The sequence below is a fragment of the Oryctolagus cuniculus genome, chromosome 7 (assembly GCF_964237555.1).
Source record: "Oryctolagus cuniculus chromosome 7, mOryCun1.1, whole genome shotgun sequence".
Taxonomy (NCBI): domain Eukaryota; kingdom Metazoa; phylum Chordata; class Mammalia; order Lagomorpha; family Leporidae; genus Oryctolagus; species Oryctolagus cuniculus.
Window position 1 is genome coordinate 147,351,368 of NC_091438.1, and position 26,744 is coordinate 147,378,111.

The following is a 26,744-nucleotide window of genomic DNA, read 5'->3' on the forward strand; positions in this document are numbered from 1 at the left end:
CCGAGTCCTCGCTGGCCTGCCATTTCCTCCTTGACGTAACGTTTCTGAGTCACGGTCTCAGAACTTGTCGGGGTTTCACAATCTACCCAGATGGCGGCATCCCACCCTGGGGAGTCAGGGGCTTGTTTTGGAAGGTTGGAGGGAGCCAGGCGGGGAAAGGTGAGCACAGGACCCCGGAGGCCACTCACGGAGCCGGCCTGCCCAGGGCCAGGAGCGTGCCCTGTCGGCGCAGCCGTCCTTGTGGGGAAGCCTGTGCTGAGTGCAGGCAGGGGACCAGGCACAGCTGGGCAGTGCATCCGGGGTCAACTGAGTTCAAGGTCTGGCTCTGCCACTTTCTGATCATGTGACCTCAGGCAAGTTCATTCACCTCTCGGAGCCTCAGTTTCTTTATTTTTGGAAAATGGTAAATAATAGTAAATAAAATAAAATGGTGCCGGCGCCGCAGCTCACTAGGCTAATCCTCCGCCTTGCGGCGCCGGCACACCGGGTTCTAGTCCTGGTTGGGGCGCTGGATTCTGTCCCAGTTGCCCCTCTTCCAGGCCAGCTCTCTGCTGTGGCCAGGGAGTGCAGTGGAGGATGGCCCAAGTCCTTGGGCCCTGCACCCCATGGGAGACCAGGAAAAGCACCTGGCTCCTGCCATCGGATCACTGCGGTTCGCTGGCCGCAGCGCGCCGGCAGCGGTGGCCATTGGAGGGTGAACCAACGGCAAAGGAAGACCTTTCTCTCTGTCTCTCTCTCACTGTCCACTCTGCCTGTCAAAAATAAATAAATAAATAAAAATAAAATGGTGACATGTCGGTGCCTACCTTGCAGGGTTGCCGTGAGAACTCAACGATGTAATGCAGGGCACTGGGGCTGTGCATTGAAAATGTCAACCATTATTTTAAGATTGATTGATTGATGTATTTATTTGCTTTAAAGGCAGAGTGACAGAGAGAGAGAGAGAGAGAGAGAGAGAGATCTTCCATCTGCTTGTTCACTTTCCAAATGGCTGAAGTAGCCAGGGCTGGTCCAGGCTGAAGCCAGGAGCCCGGAACCCGATCCAGGTCATCATCTGCTGCTTTCTCAGGGGCACTGGCAGGAAAGCGGATCAGAAGTGGAGCAGCCAGCACTCAAACTGGCAGTCTGATAGGGGGGTGCCAGTGTTGCAAGCCAGTGGCCTAACCTACTGCACCACAAGACTGGCCCTCAATTATTCTCACCATCGTCGGTCTCAAGTGGAGAAGCAAACACGCAGCCCGAGCACAGTGCCCACGCCCACCCACTTCCATGTAATAGTAACCAACTGTGATGCACAGGTTCACGGTCAGGAGTTATCCTCCACTTCGAGCAGACCAGCACCTGGCTTGGCTCCGTTCCAGCATCGCCTCTCTCTGCCTTCTTACCCTCTGTACTTATAAACTAGAACTTACCATTCTTTGACCTTGTCGCATTCATTTATCAATTACTGACCTCTCCCATAAAAGCACAGGGTTCCATGACAGGCTTCCAACATCCTGATCCTTTTTTGATTCCCCCAGGCTTGGCACATAGTGGGTGCTTTCAAAATACTTGTTGATGGGCTGGTGCCTTGGCTCACTTGGTCAATCCTCCGCCTGTGGCGCCGGCATCCCATATGAGCACCGGGTTCTAGTCCCGGTTGCTCTTCTTCCAGGCCAGCTCTCTGCTGTGGCCAGGGAGTGCAGTGGAGGATGGCCCAGGTGCTTGGGCCCTGCACCCGCATGGGAGACCAGGAGGAAACACCTGGCTCCTGGCTTCAGATTGGCGCAGCATGCCGGCCGTAGCAGCCATTTGGGGGGGTGAACCAACAGAAGGAAGACCTTTCTCTGTCTCTCTCTCTCTCTCACTGTCTATCTGTCAAATAAATTAAAAAATAAAAAATAAATACAAAAAATTGTTGAAAGAATGATGAATAAATTAGATCCGCCCAGTGGCCCTCTACAGGCACCGGCACCTCCTTTTTACAGAGGAAAGAAACCGAGGCTCAGAGAGGGACGCTGATTGGGTGTTCAGCCCAGGCTCACCTGTCTTTCTTTCTTTCTTTCTTTCTTTTTTTTTTTTTTAATGCTTTTATATATTTGAAAGGCTGAGAGATCTTCCATCTGCTGGTTCACTCCCCAAATGGTTGTAATAGCCAGGGCTGTGCCAGGCCAAAGCCAGGAGCCAGGCACGCCATCCAGGTCTCCCACCAAAGCAGTGATGATTGACGGGTGCGGGGATCAGAGCGGCTCGGCTTCTCCCCTCCTCCTGCTGCCGGGTGACGTGCAAGCGTCTGGCTTCAGCAGAAGGCCTGTTTCTTGATTCTCACACTGAGTCTCCTGTCCAGGTGACCATGAATGAGCCTCCTGTCCTTACTTGGCCTCAGTCTCCCATCCAGGGAACAAAAAGGGTACAAAATGTCGCAGGACTGTTTTTCAGATGGAAAATCGCCGATTTTTTAGAGTTTAATATTTTAGGGCCCGGCATTGTGGTGTAGCGGGTAAAGCCACCTCCTGCAAAGTCGGCATCCTACATGGGAGCCAGTTCCTGTTCCGGCTGCTCCACTTCCAATCCAGCTCCCTGCTAAAGGCCTTGGGAGAGCAACCATCTGAGGAGTGAACCAGCGGATAGAAGATCTCTCTTGCTCTGTGTCTCTCCCTCTTTCTCTGTAACTCTGACTTTCAAAATAAATAAATGTATCCTTTTTTTTTTTTTTTTTTTGACAGGCAGAGTGGACAGTGAGAGAGAGAGACAGAGAGAAAGGTCCTCCCTTGCCGTTGGTTCACCCTCCAATGGCCGCCGCGGCCGGCGCACTGCGGCCGGCGAACCGCACTGATCCGATGGCAGGAGCCAGGTACTTATCCTGGTCTCCCATGGGGTGCAGGGTCCAAGGACTTGGGCCATCCTCCACTGCACTCCCTGGCCACAGCAGAGAGCTGGCCTGGAAGAGGGGCAACCGGGACAGAATCCGGCGCCCCGACCGGGACTAGAACCCGGTGTGCCGGCGCCGCAAGGCGGAGGACCAGCCTAGTGAGCCTCGGCACCGGCCATGCATCCTTTTTAAAAGATGTATTTTTTTCCTTATTCATTTGAAAGAGTTACAGAGAGGGAGGGAGGGAGGGGGAGATTGAGTGAAAGAGAGAGAGAGAGATCTTCCATCAGCTGGTTCACTGCACAGATGGCTCCAACAGCCGGAGCTGGACCAGGCTGAAGCCAGGAGCAGGAGCTCCGTCTGGGTCTCCCACGTGGATGACAGGGAACCAAACCCTTGGGCCATCTTCCGATGCTTTTCCCAGGCTGTTAGCAGGGAACTGATCAGAAGTGGAGCAGCCAAGACTTGAACTGGCACCCATACGGGTGCTGGCACTGTAGGCCACTGCTTAAACCACAGTGCCACGGTACCAGCCCCAACATTTGCCACTTCTTAGCACTGGGCAGCTTCACACTCCTATCTTCTAGTTATTGGGTGTTAATATTTTTTATCTGAGATTTAATTCACAAATCAACAGATCAGAGGTTTTCTTTTTATAAAAAATATTTTAAAAGTTTATTTGAAAGGCAGAGTTACAGAGAGAGAGGGACACACACACACACACACACACACACAGATCTTTCATCCCTTGGTTCATTCCCCAAATGGCGGCAACAGCTAGGATTGGGCCAGGCTGAAGCCAGGAGCCAGGAACTGTATGTGGGTCTCCCACGTGGGTGGCAGGGGAGCTCAAGGACTTGGGCCATCTTCTGCTGCCTTCCAAGGCACAGTAGCATGGAGCTGGACTGGAAGCAGAGCAAACAGGACTTGAGTCAGCCCTCTGCTATGGGCTGCTGGAGTTTTTTTTAACTTACTTTTGTCATCGAATCTGTTCTTCTTGAATTAAATTTGACATGAAGACCCGATATATAAACAAGATAGAAGTGGGGCCGCTCTGAAGAGCGGGGGGAGCAGCATCAGAACGCAGCCTGCTCAGAGGACCCCTTGCCTCCTCCAACCTCAGTGGTCTTGGAGGCCCTCCCGCTGCACCCCAGGGCTTGGAGGCAGCGGACAAGCGTCACTTGGGAGGTTCAGGAGTCCCAGGGAAGGGTGGGGGCCCGCTCTCCCGACTTGCAGAGAGCGCCGCTCCTGCAAGCGGCTCCTTGAGCCGCAGCCCAGCTGCCTCCTGGGGGTCATGAGAAAGGCAGCGAGGACGGGCTCAGGGCACAGGAAGTGGAGCCGGCCAGCTGCGAGGCAGTCGCTGGTACTGCGGCCTCCTGGCTGGGCTGCTGACATCACAGCCCCAGGAAGCAGCTGCCCAAAAGCCCTGGCTGTTCCTCATTCCTCCTCTGGGAAAAGCAGCCACCAGCTGTTGCCGTCCTCTTCTGACTCGCCGGTTCTTTCTGGACTGTCCCCTCGCCAACCACCCACTTGAGCAGCGGTGGCCACTTCCTCTCTGCGGCCACTGACTCCACACCGGAACTGCACCCTCCTCTCCACGGAGCTCATCACTGCACGCGTGACATCACTCATCCTGTCATCACATGAACAAGAAGCTGGGGCCGTCCCATGCCCATTTCACCGGGGATGGGAAGTACAGAGACGCAAGCGTGGCACAAGCTCAAGCAGCTGGGACATGCGGAGCCGGGTGGGTTCCGGCTGACCCCGGAGTGCATGCTGTTTGCATGAATTATCACATGGCCCCAGAGTGAATCAACGCCAGGTGGAGATGTCTTCACCCGTGAAACCGTGAGATTGTGCATGCCAAACCCAGCGTCTTCATCAAGGGTAGCTGTGGCCTGATAGCCAGGCTGACTTAGGCTATCACTGTCACTGTCATTGTCACAGACTGTCACTGTGACCCCCCCCACACACAAAGGGGGAAACTGAGGCTGTGGGAAGCAAAGCCAACTGCTCAAGATGATAGACCAGGTAGGAGCCAAAGTCTTGTCTAAAAGACACTAGAGACAGGGAGAGCATTTGGCTCAGCACTTAAGCCGCTGGTTGGGACACCCACACGTCCTAACAGAGTACCTGGTTCGAGTCCCAGCAACTCCACTTCCGCTCCAGTCTCCTGCAAACGCACACAGTGGGAGGCAGTGGTGATGGCTCAAGTAGCTGGGTCCCTGCCACCCATATGGTAGACCCAGCTGGAGTTACTGGCTCTGGGCTTCAGCTTGGTCCAGCCCTGACTATTGTAGGCATCTGGGGAGTGAATCAGCAGAGGAAAGATCTCTCCTCATCTCTCTCTCACTCTCCCTTTAAATAAAATGAAAATAAATAAAAGATTTTAAACTTGAAGCTATTTCCTATAAGCCATGAATTTTCTGGCCAGGGTGTTTTTCCTCCTTGCCCTCCTCCGGCAGCTGCAAACTTGGTGGCTTCTAACATTAGACATATTTTTGTTTGTTTTTTTTTTTTTAGATTTATTTATTTATTTGATAGGCAGAGTTACAGAGAGGCAGAGGCAGAGAGAGAGAGAAAGAGAGATCTTCCATATGGTGGCTCACTCCTCAAAGCTTCAGATCGGTCCAGCTCCAGCCATGATGGCCGTTTGAGCTTCTTCCCGTCTCCCACGTGGGCACCCCAAGGACCCAAGCACTTGGGCCATCTTCTGCTGCTTTCCCAGGCCACCAGCAGAGAGCTGGATTGGAAGAGGGGCAGCCAGGACTCGAACCGACAGCCATAGACATATTTTCTCTGACTGCTCTGGAGGCCAGCATTCCAGACTTGAGGTGCTGGCTTCCCCTAGACGCTCTGAGGGACAACCCGTGCCACGCTACCCTGTTAGCTCCCGGCGGCTGCCAGTGCGGCTCGGCATCCTCGGCTCGGAGTAGGAGCGCCACAGCCTCTGCCTCTGCCGGCACACTTCTCCCTGCGTCTTCAGTCTCACTTTCCTTGTTCTTGCAGGAACTGCAGTCTTTGGTTCAGAGTCCACCCTGTACACAGGATGATCTCATTTCAAGGTTTTTTGTTTGTTTGTTTGTTTGTTTGTTTGTTTTTTCAGGCAGAGTGGACAGTGAGAGAGAGAGAGAGAGAGAGAGAAAGGAGAAAGGTCTTCCTTTACCATTGGTTCACCCTCCAATGGCCGCTGTGGCTGGCACACTGTGGCCGGCGCACCGCACTGATCCGAAGCCAGGAGCCAGGTGCTTCTTCCTGGTCTCCCATGGGGTGCAGGGCCCAAGCACTTGGGCCATCCTCCACTGCACTCCCTGGCCACAGCAGAGAGCTGCCCTGGAAAAGGAACAACTGGGACAGAATCCGGCGCCCCGACCTGGACTAGAACCCGGTGTGCCAGCACTGCAGGCAGAGGATTAGCCTAGTGAGCCACGGCGCCAGCCCGTTCTTAATTACATCTGTAAATGCCCTGCTTCCAAATAAGATGCTCTCCACAGGTTCCGGGGTCAGAGCTTGGACTACGATACTTCACAAAGTTCATAGCGGGATCAGGCCTTCGGTGACACTGGCATCCCATATGGGCACCGGTTCCAGTCCCGGCTGCTCCACCTCCTAGCCAGCTCCCTGATAATGTGCCTGGGAAAGCAGTAGAAGACGGCCCAAGTCCTTGGACCCTGCACCCACGTGGGTGACCTAGAAGAAGCTTCTGGCTCCTGGTTTCGGTCTGGCCCAGCCCTGGTCACTGTGAACATTTGGAGTGTGACCCAGTGGATGGAAGACCTCTCTCTCTCTCTCTCTCTCTCCCTCTCTCTCTGTCTCCCTCAATCCTCTTCTGTCACTCTGCCTTTCAAGTACATACAATAAATATTTTTAAAAAGAAAGACAGACTTCAATGATTGAAGGTTTTTCCTGGTTTTGTCCCAGTTTCTCCACTTGTAAAATGGGAATAGGAACAGCATTTGCCTCACAGATTCATTACTAGTTTGAAGTGCAAGCCCCCAAGCATTCATTCACCCAGGACTTCATGAACACCTCTAGGCACCCGGCATGGAACGTACAGTGAGGCGCTAGCACAGTGCCTGGCACCCACACTCAGTAGTGTCAGTTCCTGTCCTCTTTCCCCTAATTCACGGGTCGGGTGAAAGTTCACTATAGAAACACAAGGCAGAGCAGGCTGCAAGCCAGGAGGCACGCACGCGATCCGTGTCCTGGAAAGCCAGGAGGATGTGGCCAGATGGGGCTGCAAACGCCTCCCGGGGGAAGTGGGCTTGCACAGGCCCCGGAGGACAGAGCCCAAGGAGAGGAGGGAAGATGCCACGCCGCAGTGACCAAGACGAGGAAGTGAGAGGGCCAGAGGCTAGGCTTGGGCCAGTGAAGCATCTGCCAAAGTTTAAAGACAAGACGAGAACAAGGGTAAGTACAGATAGGAATGTGTGTAACTGGGGCCAGGGCTGTGGCGCCACGGGTTAAGCTGCTGCTTGGGATGTGGGTCCCAGCATCTCCACTCCTCTGCCTGTCAAATGAGACAATAAATCTTTGAAGAAGAGCCTGCACGTCACTGGATCACAAGCGCTCTTTCAGTTTTTCTCCAGCCTTGGCATCTCCCACAAGGGAAGCTCCATACAGAATCTCCTCCTCTTCTTCTTTTTAATATTTATTCATTTATTTGAAAGGCAGAGTTACAGAGAGGGAGAGACAGAGAGAAATGTCTTCCATCCGCTGGTTCACTCCCCAAATGGCTGCAACAACCAGAGCTGAGCCTATCTGAAGCTAGGAGCCAGGAGCTTCTTCCAGGTCTCCCACGTGGGTGCAGGGGCCCAAGCACTTGAGACATCTTCCACTGCTTTCCCAGGTGCATTAGCAGGGAGCTGGATTGGAAGTGGAACAGCCAGGACTCGAACTAGTGCCCATATGGGATGCCGGTGCTGTAGGCCGAAGCTTTACCTGCTGCACCAAAGCGCCGGCCCCCAGACATCTCTTCTACATTTAACACGTCTGCATTTCCTCTGTAACAGAGCTTCTGGAAGGCAGGGGCTATATATTTTTTAAATGTGGATTTCTTTATCTTTAAAAAAGAGAAGTATTTATTTATTAGAAAGGCAGACTTATGAGGAGGGTGGCAGGAAGAGAGAGGTCTTCTATCTGCTGGCTTACTCCCTAGATGGCCACAACACCCAGGACTGGGCTGGACCAGGCAGAAACCATAAGCCAAAAATTCCATCTGGGTCTCCCATGTGGGAACAGGGACCCGAACACTTGAGCCATCTTCTGCTGCCTTCCCAGGCACATTACCAGGGAGCTAGAACAAAAGCGAAGCAGCTGGGACTTGCACCCGCACTCTTACATGGGACGCCCACGTCACAGGCAGCAGTTTAACCAGCTGTGCCACAGTGCTGGTCTTGGGGGCTGTATTTCACCACCAGTCCATCCCTGCCTCTTAGCCTAGGATTTGGAATACAAGCACTCAATAGGCATCTCATTGAACAAATGAGTTATTTTTATGTTTTGTACTTTACATAAGAGATGACATTTTGAATAGTGTGCTAAAACTCTTGTTTCCTGACCCAGGGGCAAGTAGAATATTGATATGCACAAGCAAAGCCAGACCGGGTTACTTAGCTGAAGGCAACTTCAGCGACCGGCCCAGAATCCAGTGGGACAGAGCCATGCGCACTTGCTGAGCTAAACTTAGGAACTTGCAGGTTGTGCTCTGAGCCCAAGAGGCTGTGGTGCTTTGGGTCAGCCAAGCAAGGGGGGATGCAAAAGACTCTCTAAACAAACCAGCAGCTTGCAGCTTGAAATAGAGCAGCAAGGGAATTCACAGGCCCCAACCTGGTCTTCTGCTCAGGGCTCTGCAGACCTGCAGGAGCCGGCGAAGCTCACCCTGCCTGGCGATAAGAAACTGCGGCTTCTTTAGGTTTATTTTGTTTCTGGAGCCACCAGATCCAGTGGGCGGATCATGTCTTGAAATAGAAGCATCTCAAAAGGCCTGTGAATCATTTCTCGGTGCAGGCCTGCAAGGTTTCATATCCTGTTCTCAGAGTTACCTTGGGTGCTGTGTGCATGTGTGTCTGTGTGTATTGTTTTCAGTGTTGTTTGCTTAGGATTTAGTTTTGAAACTTTTACTTTCTTTTAATAGCTCTCTCTCTCTTTTTTTTTTTAAGCTGGATGAATTTTTCAAATGGTTTCTGCGAGAAAGTTCAAACCCTGGAATGACTAAGTCTTCAGAAGAATTCGGACTTTGTGAAGGGAATTTGTTTGTATCTGGTATGAATCACCCAGCCGCGGATTTCTGCAGTGAGAAGACCTCTTAGAAAGTTTCTGGGTCAAGCCCTCATTGCACACATGGGGAAACTGAGGCTCGAGATGGGAGATGGGGCAGCCAAGTCCCATAGCAGGTTGGTGAGAGTGACAGGACCAGAATCAGGTCTGAGTCCCAGAGCCAGTGTGGGATTTGTGACAAGCTCTCAGGCACCCAGTCTTCATGTAGGCAGGTGTCTTTTCTTTTCTTTCTTTTTTTTTTTTTTTCAAGATTTATTTATTTATTTGAAGAATTAGAGAGAGAGATTTTCCATCCACTGGTTCACTCCCCAGATGGTCACAACAGCCAGGACTGGGCCTGGCTGAAGCCAGGAGCCAGAAGTTTCATCTCCCACATGGGTACAGAGGCCCAAGGACTTGGGCCATCTTCTACTGCTTTCCCAGGCCATAGCAGAGAGCTGGATCGGAAGTGGAGCAGCGAGGACTTGAACCAGTGCCCTTATGGGATGCCAGCACTGCAGGCAGTGGCTTCACCGCTGTGTCACGGTGCAGACCCCTACGGGTGTATTTTCAGTGTTAGCTGAGCAGCAGGTGCAATGGCTGGAGAACAGTATTTGAGACACCTGCATCCCATAGCAGAGTCCATGCGTCCTAGTGATGGCTCAGCTTCCCGTTCCAGCTTCCTACAAATGTGCACCCTGGGCAGCAGCAGGGGACACCTCAGGTACTTTGGCCCCTGCCACCACATGGGCAACCCAAATGAAATTCTGAGTCCCTTACTTCCACCTGCCCCAGGCCCAGTTCTTGTGGGCATTTGGGTAGTGAACCAGTGGATGGAAAATCTCTCCCTCCCTCCCTCTCTCTCTCTCTCTCTCTCTCTGTCTGCCTTCTAAATGATTTTTTAAAAATTAAAAAAGATTTAAAAATAAAAAAGTTAACAGAGGAACAGAAAGAACGAGGGGGTTCTAGGCAGTCAGGATTCCCCAGCATAGGTCTAGAAGGAACGGGAAGGGCCGCATTCACTTGTCTAATCCTCCCCGGGATCCCTTGAGGCGCTGATTCTCAACCAAGGTTGACTTTGCCCCCAGGGGACATTCGGCAAGGTTTGAAGACACTTAGGCCTGTCACCACCTGGGTGGGGGTTGCTACTGGAATTTTGTGGGTAGAGGCCAAGGAAGTTTCTGAACATCCTGCCCTGCCCAAGACAGGCCCCCACAGCAAGGACTCACCCAGCCCACAGGTGTGCCAGAGCTGAGCGACCCTGCCAGTCACAGGGCCTGCTTGTGGGTGGGGCCTTCAAAAAGTTCGTGGAAAAGGCATACCATGAAAAACAAACTACATGGATTTCAATGTTCTTGCCCCAAAATAAATATATCTTTTAAATTACTTTTCTTTTTAGTCATGTATTTGAAAGAATGAGAGAGAGAGAGAGAGAGAGAGAGAGAGAGAGAGAGAGAGAATCTTCCAACTGTTGGTTCACTCCCCAGATGGCTACAATGGGGCAGGGCCAGGTCGAAGCCAGGAGCCTGGAACTCAATTCAGGTCTCCCACATGGGTGGCAGGGACCCAAGTACTCGGGCCATCACCCGCTGCCTCTGAGGGTGTGCATTAGCGGGGAGCTGGATCAGAGGCAGAGTAGCCAAGACTCAAACCAGACCAGGGTCTTATGCTGCTGCTCCGACATGGCTGCCTGCATCACAAGTGGGGGCTTAACCTGTACACCTCTCGAACTTTTCCGCGTCCCCTCATATCCACCCCCGTGGAACTGCTAAGAGACTTGGGGTTCAGAAAGTGCAGCTGCTCTCTAACCTGGCTCTGGGCCAATCCATCTCCTTGTGCCTCAGCTTCCTCATCTGCAGCGCCAGCGTCTGTACTCGCTCTAGTCGTTAAGTAAGTTACGTTCGCAACACACTTAGAACAGTGCCTGTTGCCAGATAAGAGTTATTTGAGTGTTCCCTAAAAATATCTAAATAAATGATCAGTCCTGCCTGGGATATGCAGAAGAGAGGTGGAAGAATTGTAAAGAAAGCCCAGGTTAAAAAACCTTGAGGCCATTTAAGGACACAGGGCTGGGAAGATCGGAGGCCTTCTCGGTGTATAAGGTTTGGTCCACCTATGTGCCCTTGGCCATGAGATTTTTCTTAGATCCTGCTACCCTAAATGCAGCTTAATTAAAAAAAATATTTATTTATGTATTTATTCGAGAGGTAGAGTTACAGACAGAGAGGGAGAGACAGGGAGAGAGGGGTCTTCTATCTGCTTGTTCATTCCCCAAATGGGTGCAATGGCCGGAGCTGGGTCAATCAAAAGCCAGGAGCTAGGAGCTTCTTCCAGGTCTCCCACATGGGTGCAGGGGCCCAAGCATTTGGGCCATCTTCTACTGCTTTCCCAGGCCATAGCAGAGAGCTGGATCAGAAGTGGAGCAGCCGGGACTAGAACTGGTGCCCATATGGGATGGCAGCACTGCAGGCGGCAGCTTTACCCACTACACCACAGTGCCGGCCCCTTGCCTCCAACTTCAAAGCCAGGAACACAACACCTCTCTGACTTTCTCTTCTGCCTCCCTCTTCCACTCTTTCAACACACTTCTTTATTTTATTTACTTGCAAGGCAGAGAGAGACAGACAGAACTCCCATCCACTGGTTCACTCTCCAGAAGTCTGCAACAGTCAAGGCTGGGCCAGGTCAAAGTCAGGAGCTGGGAACTCAACCAGGGTCTCTCATGTGGGTGGCAGGGACCTAGCTTCTTGATCTGTCACCTGCTGCCTCCCAGGGTGTGCACTAATAGGAGGCTGGAATAATTGGGAACAGAGTGAGGACTTGAACCCAGGCAATCTGCTCGGGGCTCAAGTCATCCCAGGCAGTGTCTTCACCACCTGGCCAAATGCACACCCCTTCCTCTCCTACTTCTAAAGGCCCTTGTGACTATATTGGACCCCCCCCCCCAATAATACCGGATAACCTCTCCTCTTTTAAGGCCAACCGATGAGCATCCTTAATTCCATCTGCAACCTGCATTCCTGCTTGCCGTTTAAGATAATACATTCACAAATTCCAGGGATTACAACTTGGATGTCTTTGGAGTAGGGAGGACTACTGCTCTGTGCATCACACTAACCAGCAGGGAGTGGTGGGGCCGTGACAACCCAGAGAGCAGGTGCTCCCTCTAAAGGGGCAACTGCCGCCCTGCCCCGGCTGCGCAGTGCATGAAGAGGGCTTTGGGGTGACGGGGTCAGCTGTTTCAAGTGAAGCTGGGAAAGCAGATTTTCAGGTGAAGCTTTCTAATTTTGAAATCACTGGGGCAGGTTTATAAAAAAAAAAAAAACCTCATTGGCTAGATTTGGCCTGCAGCCACCCAGGTGTGGCTCCTGCGTCCACCTGCACCCTGTCGGCCGTGGGGAGATGTTCTCGGGCATTTCCAGGCTCTGCAGGCCCTCAGGGATGCGGAACCAGCTGGGCTCGGGGGCGGGAAGGACCGCGGTCAGGGGCGTGGTGGGTACTGGAGCGGGCACCTCGGGGGAAAGTTCAGCCGGAGAAGGGACCTGCCAACTCCCTAAGGGGCCAGCCGTCACCTGCAGGAAGCAGCGGTGCATCAAAGGGCACAGGAAGTCAGGCTGAGGCGGCCTGAAGAAATGAACCAGAGCAAGGTGGGCCTCACGCCTCGAGTCTCCAGGACAGACAAGTTCAGCTTTTCTCATTTCAAAACAGCCCAGTTCTTCCCCTGGCGGGCGGCAGGCGGCAGGTGGCAGCCGGCAGGGGCGGGCCTGGGAAGGCGGCTTTTTCACCTTGCGCCTTTTCCTGATGCTTGAATTTTGAACCAGGTGAAAGTATTTCCTATTGAAAATACTAACTCGAAATCCTGTCATGAACTTGGGATCGTTGAAAACACAATAGTTGGCAGCGGAGGTGAGACCATGAGTGCGGTTGTCATGGTGACCGGACTGCACCTGTGATCTGACCGCAGGAAGGCTCCAAATGGTGAGAGAGGTGTTCACAAAGCTGGCCAGCTTCTCCGACCGACCAGCTGTCATCTGAGCTGGTGGCTGCTCTTCCTTATGCTCACATGGCAGGACTTCAACAAGCCAGGCAGGTGCCGGCTCCAGTTCTAGCCCATCCCATTCTGAATGGCGCCCAAGCTATGGCTCTGGAGCTAGCCAAGGCCCTTCTACATGGTGTGCTCGTGAACAACATATTTAACTTCTCTGAGCCTCAGCTTCCTCACCTGTAAAATGGGAGAGACACTATGACCTGCTTCATAGGTTGTATGAAGGTGAATGAATTAGTGTGGGGCCAGTGGTGTGGCCCAGTGGGCTAAGCCTCCTCCTGCAGCACCGGCATCCTTATGGGCGCCAGTTCTTGTCTTGGCGGCTCCAGTTCCCTGCTAACGCACCTGGGAAGTCAGTGGAAGATGGCCCAAGTGCTTGGGCCCTTGGGCTTGGGCACTCACGTGGGAAACCAGGAAGAAGCTCCTGGCTCCTGGCTTCGGATCGGCGCAGCTCCAGATGTTGTGGCCATCTGGGGAGTGAACCAGCAGATGGAAGACCTCTCTCTCTGTCTCTCCTTCTCTGTGTCTGTAATGCTACCTCTCAAATAAATAAATAAAATCTTTAGAAAAAAATTAATGTGTCTAAAGCACTTGAAACAGCACAAAATCAGGGCCCATAAATGCTACCTCTTGTTATCTACTATCTTCAACCTTTTCTTAACCTTGTTTAATTTTTATTACAGATTTAGCATGATTTTAAAATATGTTCTACTTACTCATATTCAAAAGAAAAGGAGACAGAGCTCTTCCATCCATTGGCTCGTTCTCCAAACATCTGAAACAGCCAGGGCTGGGCCAGACTGAAGCCAGGAGTCTGTAACTCAATCCAGGTCTCCCACAGGGGCGGCAGGGACCCAGGAACTTGAGCCATCACCTGCTGCCTCCCGGGATGCACATCAGCAGGAAGCTGGATCAGAAGCGGAGCCAGGACTGGAACTCGAGCACTCTGATGTGGATGAAACTGAGACTTGGCTCGGAGAAGGTAGGCAGATTCCACGGGGACACTGAGTTTGGAGACAGAAGACAGGAGTGTGACCCCCAGGCCCCCTGGCCTTCAACCTGAGGCTGTCTGATGGTTTGAATACATGGTCGCAGGGCTGAGTGGGGCCGTTGGCTTCTTGGTTTGTGAGTTTGGTTTGGGGTCAGCCCCTCCCACCACCGTGACCCCTGTAGATTCCAGGGTGAGTCAGGTCAAGTCTCCCGCTTGTATTCTGGGCTCAGCTTTGGAACCAAGTTCCTCTCTCCACCACGAAGGAGACCGGGCTGGGGAGGGGGTGTCAAAGCATGACGATGGCCCCAGATAACTCCCACCAACTCACGAGGAGGCTTTCCAGAATCTGCAAACTACCCCAGGCTCCCTGCTGCCGTCCTGACCCTTGCCACTGAAGGCGCAGTTGCTGCCATGGAAAACCACCACTGGCACCAAGCTGGCGGGTTAAAAGGCCCAGGAAGGCAGAAGGCACTGCCCAAGCCACAGGTCAGCAGCACAGCGTTGCAGGCCTGGAGCCTCCACTCCCAGCTCAGTGGGCCCCGGGCAAAGTGGCTGCGCCTTCCTGGGGCTTCTGAAAGCTGTCAAATGGGTCAACAGCAGTGCCTATCATGAAAGTTGTTGGGAGAATTCCTTTTTTAGAGAGTTTTACGGAGGTATAATTTGCATACCATAAAATCCACCCACATGAAGTCTGCAATTCAATGGTTTTTAGCATATTTACAGAGTTGTGCAACCAGCACCACATCAACTTTGGAATATTTTCATCACGCCCCCAGAATCACCCTGTGCGCATTAGCAATGACTCCCTCTCCCGGCCACCAGCTCTAGGCAACCACTCGTCTACTTTCTCTCTGTGGATTTGCCTCTTCTGGAAGCTTCTCATAAGTGGAGCCACACACTGGTGGTCCTTTGCGCCTTGCTCCTTTCGCTCGGCCTCCTTTGAGGTCCACGCCCGCTGCTGCCTCTGTCTGCTATCCCACTGTGTGATGAGACCGCATATTCGCTGATCATTCGGCAGCTGATGGACATTTGAGTCGCTTCCCGTTGTTGGCTGTTGTGAACGACGCTGCTAAGAGCATCCCTGTCTGTACAAGTCTTTGGGTAGACATACGCTTTCTTTTTCTTTTTTTTTTTTTTTTAAAGATTTATTTATTTATTTATTTGAAAGGCAGAGCTACAGAGAGGCAGAGGCACACAGAGAGACAGAGGTGTCTTCCCTCCACTGGTTCACTCCCCAAACAGCTGCCATAGCCAGAGCTGCACTGATCTGAAGTCAGGAGCCAGGAGCTTCTCCCAGGTCTCCCACGTGGGTGCAGGGGCCCAAGGACTTGGGCCATCCTCCACTGCTTTCCCAGGCCATAGCAGAGAGCTGGGTCAGAAGAGGAGCAGCCGCGATTCACTCCGGTGCTCTGATACGGGTTGCAGACATCCCAAGCGGCACTTTAACCCGCCACACCGTGATGCCATCTCTCCGTTTAGCTTTTTTAAAAACTGCCAGACTAATTTCCAAAGTTTTACACTCTCATCGGCAATGTATGAGGGTTTCTTGAGAGAATTAAGTGAGATATGTAGCAAAAAGTGCTTAGCATGATGCCTGGTCACAGTAACTCCTCAATAACCAGGAGCTGGAACCAATCAAAGCTTCAGTAGAATCAGGTACAGTCCGAGTACCAGCAGTCCCGCTGCTCCCGCCCGGGCAGAGGGTGTCTCAGGGTGACAGCGGCTCTGAAGCATTGACCACATTCTTGCCCCACCCCCACCCAATCATGCTCTCATTCTTTATGCTCTGTAGCCCAGCACTCAGTACTCCCCAGACAGCCCGCCTCCATCCGCTTAACCCAGTCTTTTTGGTTTTTAAAGATTTCTGTTAGAGGCATAACAAGTTAAGCCATGGTCTGCACCACCAGCATCCCACATGGGCACCAGTTCAAGTCCCGGCTGCTCCACTTCCGATCCAGCTCCCTGATAAGGTGCCTGGGAAAGCAGCAGAGGACGGCCCAAATTTTGGGCTTCTGCACCCACGTGGGAGACCCGGAGGAAGTTCCTCACCATCACAGCCATTTGGGGAGTGATAAAAGATTAATTTTATTTGGTTGAAAGGCAGAGTGACAAAGAGAGAGGGAGAGATAGATCTTCCATCCACTGGCTCACTCCCCAAATGGCTGCAATGGTCAGAGCTGGGCCAGGCCAAACCCAGGAGCTAGGAACTTCTTCTGGGTCTCCCACATGTGTAGCAGGGGTCCAAGTACTCGGGCCATCTTCTTCTGCTCTTCCAGGCACGTTAGCAGGTAGCCGGAATGGAAGTGGAGCCGCTGGGACTTGAACATGCATTCTGATATGGGACGCCAGCCTCTCAGGCTGTGGCTTAATTGGCCGCACCACAACACCAGCACCACTTCCGCAACCCTGATGCGTGTCCGCCCTTCCTGCTTGTGCCCGGGAGAGCTTGAGCAGCACCTCTGTCCACCCCATTTTCTGTCCTCTCCCTCCTGTCCTCCTCCTGACTGTTCTCCAACTGTCAGAATCTCAGCTGGCTTCAAAGCTCAGCTCCTCTCCTCTCTCTATTGTCTGCCTTGACTTTCTTTTACCAACCGGATCCATGTTGTCCGATCAGTAGCCACTAGCCAGGTTTGTCTACTGAGCACTTGAAATGTGGCCAGTCCAAACAGATGTGCTGAATTGTAAAATGCACACCAGATTTTTGGATTTAGTATGAAAAATCATATTTTTTGTATTAATTACATGCTGAGATAATTTTTGGATGTCATTGGGCTAGGTAAAATAAATTATTAAAATTAATTCAGAGCCAGCGTTGTGCCACAGCAGGTTAAGTGCCGTTTGCAACACTGGCATCCCGTATCAGAGCACTGGGTCAAATCCTGGTCATTCTGCTTCTGATCCAGCTCCCTGTTAAAGTGCCTGGGAAGGCAGCAGAGGATGGCCCAAGTACTTGGGCCCCTGCCACCCAGATGGGAGACCTAGGCGGAGTTCCTGAATCCTGGCTTCAATTTGGCCCAGCCCCAGAGGTTGTGGCCATTCTGGGAGTGAACTAGTGGATAGAAGATCTCTCTCTGAGATTCAAATAAACAAAATTTAAAATTATCACAGGGGCTGCCGCTGTGTCATAGAGTACTAAGTCCCCACCTGCAGTGCCCACATCTCATGGGACACCAGTTCGAGTCCTGGCTGCTCCACTTCTGATTGAGCTCTCTGTTGTGGCCTGAGAAAGCAGTAGAAGATGGCCCAAATGCTTGGGTCCCTGCACCCTCCGGGGAGACCCGGAAGAAGATCCTGGCTCCTGGCTTCAGATTGGCCCAGCTCCAGCTATGGCAGCCATTTGGGGAGTGAACCAACGGATGGAAGAGCTTTCTCTCTGTCTCTCCTTCTCTCTGTAACTCTGCCTCTCAAATAAATAAGTCTTTTTTAAAAAATAAATTAAAATAATCACAAATTTAATCTCACTATCCTTTTTTATTTTATTTTTTAAAGATTTATTTATGGCCGGCACTGTGGCGCAGCGGGTTAATGTCCTGGCCTGAAGTGCCGGCATCCCATATGGGTGCCGGTTCTAGTCCCAGTTGCTCCACTTCAATCCAGCTCCCTGCTATGGCCTGGGATAGCAGTAGAGGATGATCCAAGTGCTTGGGCCCCTGCACCCGTGTGGGAGACCCAGAAGAAGCTCCTGGCTCCTGGTTTCGGATCGGCGCAGCTCTGGCCATGTGGCCAATCGGGGAGTGAACCAGCGGATGGAAGATCTCTCTTTCTCTCTGGCTCTCCTCTCTCTGTATGTAATTCTGACTTTCAAATAAATAAATTCTGACTTTTCAAATAAAATAAAAAAATATTTACTTACTTGACAAGCAGAGACAGAACGGGCAATGCAAAGAGGGATCTGTTATATGTGGCTTCTTCCCTAAATGCCCTCAACATCCAGGTCTGGGCCAGGACAAAGCCAGGAGCCAGAACTCCATCCTGGTTTCTCCCAGAGGTGGCAGGGGCTCAAGCACTTAAACTATAATCCACTGCCTTCCCAGGTGCATATCAGGGAGCTGGATCAGAAGCAGAGCTGTCACTGCTATGGCCTGGGAAAGCAGTGGAAGAGGGCCCAAGTCCTTGGGCTCCTGCACCTGTGTAGGAGACCCGGAAGAAGCTCCTGGCTTCAGTTCAGCACAGCTCCAGCCATTGCAGTGAATTGGGGAGTGAACCAGCAGATGGAAGACCCCTCTCTGTCACTCTCTGCCTCTCCTTCTCTCTCTGTGTAACTCTGACTTTCAAATAAATAAATTAAAAAAAAAAAAAAAAAAAAGGGCAGAGCAGCCAGTGCTCCAATAAAGGAGGATGCCAGCATCCTAAGCGTCGGCTTAAGCTGTTAGGCCACACACTGGCCCAGTTTCAATATTCTGAAAAATGTGGCTATTGGAAAATATAAAATTACATACAAGGAAACCTCAAAAAGTTGTGGAGAGGTGGGCCTCGTGACACAGCCGGCTAAGCCACTGCTTGGGAAGCCTGCAGCCCGTATCAGAGTACCTGGGATCAAGCCCCACCTCTGTCTTGTGATCCAGCTTCCTGAGAGGCAACAGAGGACGGCTTGAGTACTTGGGCCTGTGCCACCTGTGTGACAGACCCACATGGAGTTTCTGGCTCCTGGCTTCTGCCTAGCCCAACACTGGCTGTTGAGGACATTTGGGAAGTATGGAAGATTCTCTCTTTCTCTCTCTCTGTCACCCTGTCTTTCAAATAAATAAAGATGAATACATATTCTTAAAATGTTTATTTACTTGAAAGGTAGAGTGACAGAGAGGCAGAGGCAGAGAGAGAGAGAGAGAGATCTTCCATCCCCTGGTTCACTCCCTAGATGGCTGCAACGACTGGAGCTGGGCCAGTCAGAAGTCAAGAGCCAGGAGCTTCTTCCAGGTCTCCCACACGGGCGCAGGGACCCAAGCTCTTGGGCCATAGCAGAGAGCTGGATCGGAAGTGGAGCAGCCGGGACTTGACCTGGCGCCTGTATGGGATGCTGGCACTGCAGGCAGGGGTTTTACTGGCTGTGCCAGCCCTGAATACATATTTTTTAGAAAGTTTGTGAAGCAGGCAGGTACTTGGCTCAGCAGCTAACATGCTGATTGCAATGACTGCATCCCAGCATCCCAATTAGGAGTGCTAGGTTTGAATCTCAGCTCTGCCTCTCATTCCAGCTTCCTGCTAATGTGAAGGAGATGACTGCTCAACTACGTGGGTCTCTGCCACTCACGTGGGACACCCATATTGGGTTTCTGGGCTCCTGGCTTCAGACTGGCTCCGCCCTGGCTGTTGCAACCATTTGAGGAATGAACCAGCAAATGGAACATCTCTCTGATTTTCAAAGAAAATGTGGAAAAATGGAATTACAAAATAAGTTTATTGTGATACAAAAAGCTTAGGGGGTCTGTCTTGTGACACAGTGAGTTAAGCCACTGTGATGCCAGTATCCTACATTAGACTTACTTATTTTATTTGAAAGTCAGAATTCCAGAGATGGAGAGGCAGAGAGAGAGAGAGAGAGAGAGAGGTCTACCATCCACTGGTTCACTCCCCAAATGGCTGCAACAGCCAGGGCTGGACCAGGCTAAACCAGGAGCCAGGAGCTTCTTCTGGGTCTCCCAAGTGGGTGCAGGGGCCCAAGGACTTGGGCTACCTTCTGCTGCTTTCCCAGGCACAACAGCAGGGAGCTGGATCAGAAGTGGAGCAGCAGGGCCTCAAACTGGCACCCAATGGGATGCAGGCACTGCAGGTGGAGGCTTTACCCTCTACACCACAGAGCCAGCTCTCTCCATGAACTTTCCTGGCTTACGTCGCATTTCTATTGGACAGCCTTGGTAGACTGCATGAACATCTTGACAACTGCTATTAATTCAACAACTATTTTTCCCATTTTAATCCTGTTACCTGAAGCAGTGCTCACCACAGTCTTGCCGGGTGGATGTTATAGACTTCTCCTTTTTATAGGTCAGGAAACCCAAGGAGAATGTGACCTCCCCAAGGTCAGATCCCCAGGCACTGGCAGATTCAGGATTCAAACCCAAGTGGCCTGACCCCAGAGCCTCTGCTCCTCCATGGAACCTACATGAAGAGCTTTGGGGTGTCACTGGCTGGGACTGGGGTGCTAGGGGGCATCTTTGTGCTTTGAGTTAGACCAGTACTGTGTGGTTGTGAATCATGCTAATCAGAAACCGGCTAACACGTGTCTCATAAATACAGAATGAGGAAGCAGATTAATTAATAAAAGCAATGCATTTGGAATAAATCAGATCTCAGGATCTGTGGGCAGAATAGAGCCTGAGAACCACTGATCTAAACAAATATCTCATTTTACAGGTGGGGAAACTGAGGCCCAGGCAGGAAGGGATTTGCACAGGGCTGCTGGCCAGTGGCAGCGCCAAATGCAAAAGCTGGGGTTCCAGGTCCCAGGCCAAGCGCCCCTCTGGGCCTCATCCTCAGCCACCTGGAAGATCTTTATCTTGGAACAGCCCCTTTCCTCCCCCAAGCCGGTCCCAAGGACTAGAGAGGAGGGGGCCAGGAGACCCAACCCACTTCCCATCAGGATCCCAAGGCCACTACCGGTCCTGGGCCAGGAATTCCTTTCGGAGACTTAAAGGGAGCCAGAAATAATTCTGAAGCTTTGGAGGCCTCCAAGAGAGCCCCGATTCCTACTCGGGTCCTGGTCTGGCTGACCCAGCCTCCCTAGGGCCCCTGCTCCCACCCCCACCCCACCCCCACCCCGTGCGGCCTGCCTGGGTTTCCACCTTCTCTCTTCCTACACCGGTCTCCAAACAGGCAGGAGAAAGGGCGACAGAGAAGGTGCCAAGTCCCTCATCCCTGGGATCCAACCCAGGAAGCCACAGGCAGGGGCTCTGAGCAGGAGCCGCTGAGACACAGAGAGACAAAGAGGCACGGGGGAGCGGGTCTCAGACAAAGGGACCGAGAAATACGGAGCGGCCGGATGGAGATCAGCGAGGGGAGAGGGACCGCGAGCTGCAGGGGCGGCTTGCCGAAAGACGGGAGTTGGAAGTAGGCAGAAGAAGCAGAAATGAGAATTTGAGAAAACGGATTGAGGGGCTGCGGGGAGAGACAGAGCCCGGGGCGCCCGGGAGGCGCTCAGCCAGCGGGCAGCGGCGCGCAGGGTGCGGGCGGCGCGAGGGCGCCGGGGCCGCAGGGGGCGCGGGGGTCCCGGGAGGGGGCGGACCCTCCTCCCGGCGCCGGGCCCCGCCGCGGCGTCCGAGCAGCCACATTCCTCCGGGTTTCCCACACACTCGCCATCAAAGAGTCCCCAAAGCCCCAGCTCGCCGCGCCCCTCCCCCGCCAGCGGCTGGAGAAGCTATTTTTCACCCCCTCCTGGTCTTTAATCTGTTGTGGGGAAAAGAAAGCGGCTTTTGTTGAACGAGGGGCTGCGCGGGGGGCGGGGAGGGGGCGCGGGCGATTGTGTGTCCCGCAGCTGCGCGCCGCCACCGCCGGGGGCGGGGGGCGCGGGGCGCTGGCCGCGGGCGGGGAAGGTCGGGCAGGGCCAGAGTGGGGGCAGCCGGGGCGCGGGGTGCGGGCGGGAGGGTGGCAGTGGGCGAGGCAGTGGGTCTGGCGGCCACCCGGGCGCTGGTGCGCATTGTCCTCTTGGCCCTGGCCTGCACCTGGCAGGGAGGTTGGGTGAGGATGGACAGACGGGACCGCACCGCTGGGGAAAATCGTGTCTCTGGGGGCCCCCAGCGCGACACTCGGGGACAGACAGGAGCCCAGGCGCGCAGCACGCACGCCAGGAGGGCCCCTCACTTACCCAGAGACTGAGACACACACACACAGCCGAACCCGACACCACAGAGGTTTGTGCAACAAAATGACTTTCAAATGAGAGCTTCTTTCCCCCTTCCATCCCCCTCCAGCTGGTGGCCTGACTCATAAACTCTGCACTCTGTTCCGCCTCCCACAGCTGTGTGACCTTGGACGAGTCACCTCACCTCTCACGTCTGAGGCCACCGTGAGGACAGAGGGACACAGTACATGTCCGGCTCCGTGGCTGGCGCTCAGCACCCGGGATCCTTCTTAAACCCGCGACTGCCTGGGCCGCTGTCAGGATCCCTCCCAAGTACAAAGGCTTGGACCAGCAGGAGGCGCTCTCTGAGCTGCAGGCCCTACCTCTGCCTTTTCTGGGATGCCCACAGTGGAGCGTGCCCGGTAGGGGGGTAAGGGGGGGAGGGAGCCCCTTTGTGGCCAGATGTGTCCCCTCCCAGCCTCCCTCCTCTAGCAGGCTTTGACCTGCTGGTGGGACTCAGGCTAACCCAAGACCCTACCTAGGAAGGGCAAGCATTGCTTTGCAAGGTTTTTAGGTTTTCCCCTTCTCTTGCTTTGTGTGTGTGTGTGTGTGTGTGTGTGTGTGTGTGTGTTTTCTTGCTCTGGCTCCCATCGTTAGTAGGGGACCAAATCCAGCTGTCAGCAGCTGTCTGTACAAAGACCCTTGTGCCTGAGGGCAAGAGGGGTGTGTCACAGAATCAGTCATTCAGTACAACCAGCATTTGGGTTTTGAAGGTTTTATTTATTTATTTATTTGAAAGGCAGTTACAGAGAGAGGAGGAGAGACAGAGCAAGAGAGATCTCCCATCTGCTGGTTCACCCCACAAATGGCTGCAATGTCCAGGGCTGGGCCTGTCCAAAGCCAGGAGCTTCTTCCAGGTCTCCCACGTGGGTGCAGGGGCCCAAGCACTCAGGCCATCTTCTGCTGCTTTCCCAGGCCATTTGCAGAGAGCTGGATTGAAGTGGAGCAGCCAGGACACAAACTGGCACCCATATGGGATGCTGGCGCTGCAGGTGAAAGCTGAACCTGCCACAGCACCGGCCCCTACCCTACCCCATCCCCAACCAATATGGTCTCTCATAAGTGAGTATGGGGCTGACACTGAGTTCAGAGGCCCTTGCTACCTGCCAGTAGGGGCCACAGCACTCTGAGAGACACAAGGCAAGTTGAAGTGGGCAGGACAGTGGGGCCAGGGAGACAGAGCAGGCTGCAGTAGGTCCCATAGGTGGCTGGGACTGTCCAAAGGAACCACGAATGAAAGGGCCTGGGACACAGTAAGGTCTCTGCAATGTATTCTTACGACACTTGTCCTTTGGCTATTTGTTAAGTCAGGTTAAATTCCCACATAACCTGCTGATGCGCTCTGAAATCTAGAAGTTCCAAACTTTTTCCTTGATAGGGAAAGGAGGCAAAGGCTGTGCCTTGTCCGTCCTCAGTCTAGAAATGCTAGGGTGAGGGGACTGGCCCCTGTGTGTCTGGGCATTGTGCAGCCTGTCTGTCCTTGTGTGCATCAGTGTTTGGGCCGATAGCCTGCTTCAAATCCTAAGTGTTGGGTCCCCACCACCACCACCACCATCAGCTGTGTGGACAAATCTCTGAACTTCTAGAAAGTGTCTAGAATATGATTATAATAACACCTACCCCCTAAAAACTCTAGCACAGACGACACAAGCCAGAATTTATAAAGCACCCAGCACATGGTGGCTCCCGGAAAGTCAGCTTCCTTCCTGCTCCCCTGCAGTGCCCACCCCTCCAGCCCAGAGGCCAGGCCAGCCACGGATACGCCTTGGTCAGTTGCCACCCACCTGCTAAAGTGAGGGGCTGCTTAACTTCAAGGTGGTGTTGCCGGCTCAAGCCAGGCCTGCCTTGGGTTGGAAGAGAGCACTGAACTCCACAGCAAAACCCTAAACACAGGAACAGCCATTCTGTTCTTTAAGAATAAACATCCCCTAAAGCATGGACAGGAAGGGCTCTGACGAGGACGGGGAGAGCTTTAAATTTCCAAGAATGTGCTGTGCTGTCTCTCTGCATAGAAAAGTTTCCTCTAATACCCTAGCACTGTATCTTGTCTTCCTAGCTAACGGATCTACCCTTGCTTTTTATTACTACTGTTGTTGCTATCATTATATGAGAGCCGAGGGCGGGAGTGGGGCGGGAGAGAGAACCTTTATCCACTGATTCACTCATCCATATGGGGCTGGGAATGCAATCCAGGTCTCTCACATGGGCACCCAGCATCTGAACCGTCGCTGCTGTCTCTCAGGGTCTGCATTAGCAGGAAGCTGGAATCAAGAGCTGGAGCCAAGATTCGAACCCAGGTACTCCCAAATGGGATGTGGGTGTCTTAACTGCTAGGCCAAATGCTGCTGACCCCCACACGCATGCACACACACACGCACCGCTGCTTTACTACCTGGTAGAATAAAGCCCTCTAAGTCTGTCCACACTACCTTCTCCGGAGGTCCTTTGGCAGGAAAGGAGAAGGAAAAGCCCAGATGCAGAAGGACCCAAGCTTTGGAGCCAGGCAGATCGGGGTGCAAAGCTTGGATCTGTCACTTACTAGCTGTGTGAACCTAACCGTGCTGAGCCTCTCTCCTTGTCTATAAACCCAGTCAAGGAGAAAACGTATGTGAAGGCAAGCAGAGTTGGCAATTTGGATCCAATGAACCTGGATGAGGATGACAGCACAGAGCTGCAGCATGGGCCACCCAGAGTCCCCAGAAACACTGCAAGGACCCATGCCTTAGACTTCAGCTTCGCACATACTCCCCTGGACAGCAGGAGCTGTTCATTTCACCTGGCACCACCTACCTCAGCTAACAGGGGCTGTGTCCCATCACTGCACATAAATTAGCTAACCCAGGGAGGGCGAGGAGGCGCAGCAGGTCAAGTCCCTGCTTGGGACACCTACATCCCACCTAAGAGTACCTGGTTCATGTCCTGCCTGGAAAGCAGTGGATGGCAGCCAAAGTAGTTGGGTCCCTGCCATCAACATGGGAGATCCAGAGAGAGTTCCGGGCTCCTAGTTTAGGCTTGGCCCACCCTCAGCTCTTTCAGACATTCGGGTGGTGAACCAGTGGATGGACACTCTTTTTCTGTCTTTCCCTCTCTTCTGTCTCTGCCTTTTTAATAAATAAGTACATCTTTTAACAATATAACTAACTGCTGCCCACAGCACTTTCTGTCCTTCGTCCCCTCTGATCGGCCCAGCTGCGAGGCAGGTGGATGTTATTCTCATCCCAGGTCTACAGAGGAGCCGACTGAGGCAGAGTGAGGGTAGGTGGTCTGGGCGAGAATTTAAACCTGGTGTTGATTGTAAACCCTCTGTGTGTTCCTGGTATCCTCTGAATTGCAAGCAGTACTCTGGGGTCCCGCTCACTAGGGAGAGGGAGGAGGGACATGTTCCACACCAGTGGCTGGGAAGCCCTCAGTACACCTTGACAAGCACCTGGTGAGCAAACAGGTACACGCTGGGAAACGCAGCAGACCACATAATGCTAATGACCAGGGGGTCCCCAGGGCTGGGTTCTGGCCACAGGTCAGCCACTGATGGCCCAGTAACTGTGGACAAGTTCCTCAGGTCCTGGGGAAGCCCGCTCCTGCACCATACACACATAGGTAGGTAGACAGGGACTCGGTTTAGGAAACAGAAAACTTCGAAATTAGCAGCACAGAGACTCCAGGACCACATAAAAAAAAAAAAAAAAAAAAGTTAAAACAGTATAACTTAATAGTTCTGCCAGCTCTCCAGAAAATCAGAGAGCACAACATTGAATTTTTTTTTAACTTTGGCAGTGGAAGACCCAGTTCCTGGAAATGCTTACAAAATGATTCCTGACACTGGGAGGAGATAGTTAAAAGGGGGCGGGAGGGGGGGAGAGAAGGAAGAAGAAAAATTCTACAGATCGCTAAAGGAAGAAGCCCGAGAGAAAGGGAAGTCACAAAAGGAAGAAAAGAGCTGCAAGAGAGAGGGGAGACGACCCGCAAGGGGCCCCGCGCACGGGCGCTCCCCGCTCGCGGCTTCTGCCCTGCACGAGCCGCCCCCGGCCGGCCGCGGCGCCCCGCCCCTCTCTCGGGTGTCGGGCGCTCATTGGTGCGGGCGGCCGTCGCCGGCCGGTGACTGCCCGAGGAAAGGTTGCCTGGGACACGCATCCCTGTGTGAACGCATGACGTCCCACCCTGGCGCCAGGCTGTCTGGGGCTGAGTCTTAGATCAACACAGCTGTGGGACCGGGACCCACAGCTGGGCAAAGGAGCGGATTCCTCAACAAAAAATAGGATTGTGAGAAAAGTTCTGAAACAAAAACAGCGCAGACAAAAGCCTTAATGACATCCTTTCATAAAAATAAAAAATGCAAGAGGGGGGAAAAAGCTGGTAAAAGGCGCAGAACTGGGAACAGAAGGTTCAGAGGCGTTTGGAAGAAGGGGCTGAGGCCCTGCCACCGCTAAGCGGGCTGCAGAAGGCCCGGGCCGGCCGGGCTGAGCGCGGGGCACAGAGCAGCCGCTGAGCTCTAAGCTCTATTCAGTGTTCCCGGCCGTAACCTGCCGCTTTCGGAATCAAACCCTTAAGAACCCAGAGGCCCCCCGAAAGGTCACGGGCTTCCTCCCAACCCCATCTTGGTCCCCCCCCCCCCAAAAAAAAAAATGAGGACTAGGAAGGAAACTGGTCCAAGGAGCAGCCCGGACAGGCGTCTGCTCGCTAACTCTGCGGCGCCCTTGTCCCCGGGTCATCTGTCACACAAGCCCATGGGCCTGTCAGCCGGGAAGCATCCTGGGAAATTCTA

At 53.1% G+C, this 26,744-nt stretch overlaps 2 long non-coding RNA genes across 3 annotated transcripts; one reads left to right on the plus strand and one right to left on the minus strand.

Moving 5' to 3' along the window:
- Window positions 1-3,496: 3,496 nt before the first annotated feature.
- LOC108177736 (uncharacterized) lies at window positions 3,497-22,080 on the minus strand. 2 transcript variants are annotated; one of them, XR_011390848.1, is made up of 3 exons: window positions 21,947-22,080; window positions 13,871-14,158; window positions 3,497-3,756 (listed from the first exon to the last, which is right to left on the minus strand). It is a non-coding gene; the product is annotated as an uncharacterized lncRNA (long non-coding RNA). The 2 variants fall into 2 exon arrangements; XR_011390849.1 differs by lacking the exon at window positions 3,497-3,756 and adding an exon at window positions 9,348-9,665.
- LOC127493476 (uncharacterized) lies at window positions 8,571-25,119 on the plus strand. Its single transcript, XR_011390847.1, has 4 exons — window positions 8,571-8,869; window positions 9,013-9,246; window positions 13,996-14,136; window positions 22,100-25,119. It is a non-coding gene; the product is annotated as an uncharacterized lncRNA (long non-coding RNA).
- Window positions 25,120-26,744: the final 1,625 nt, after the last annotated feature.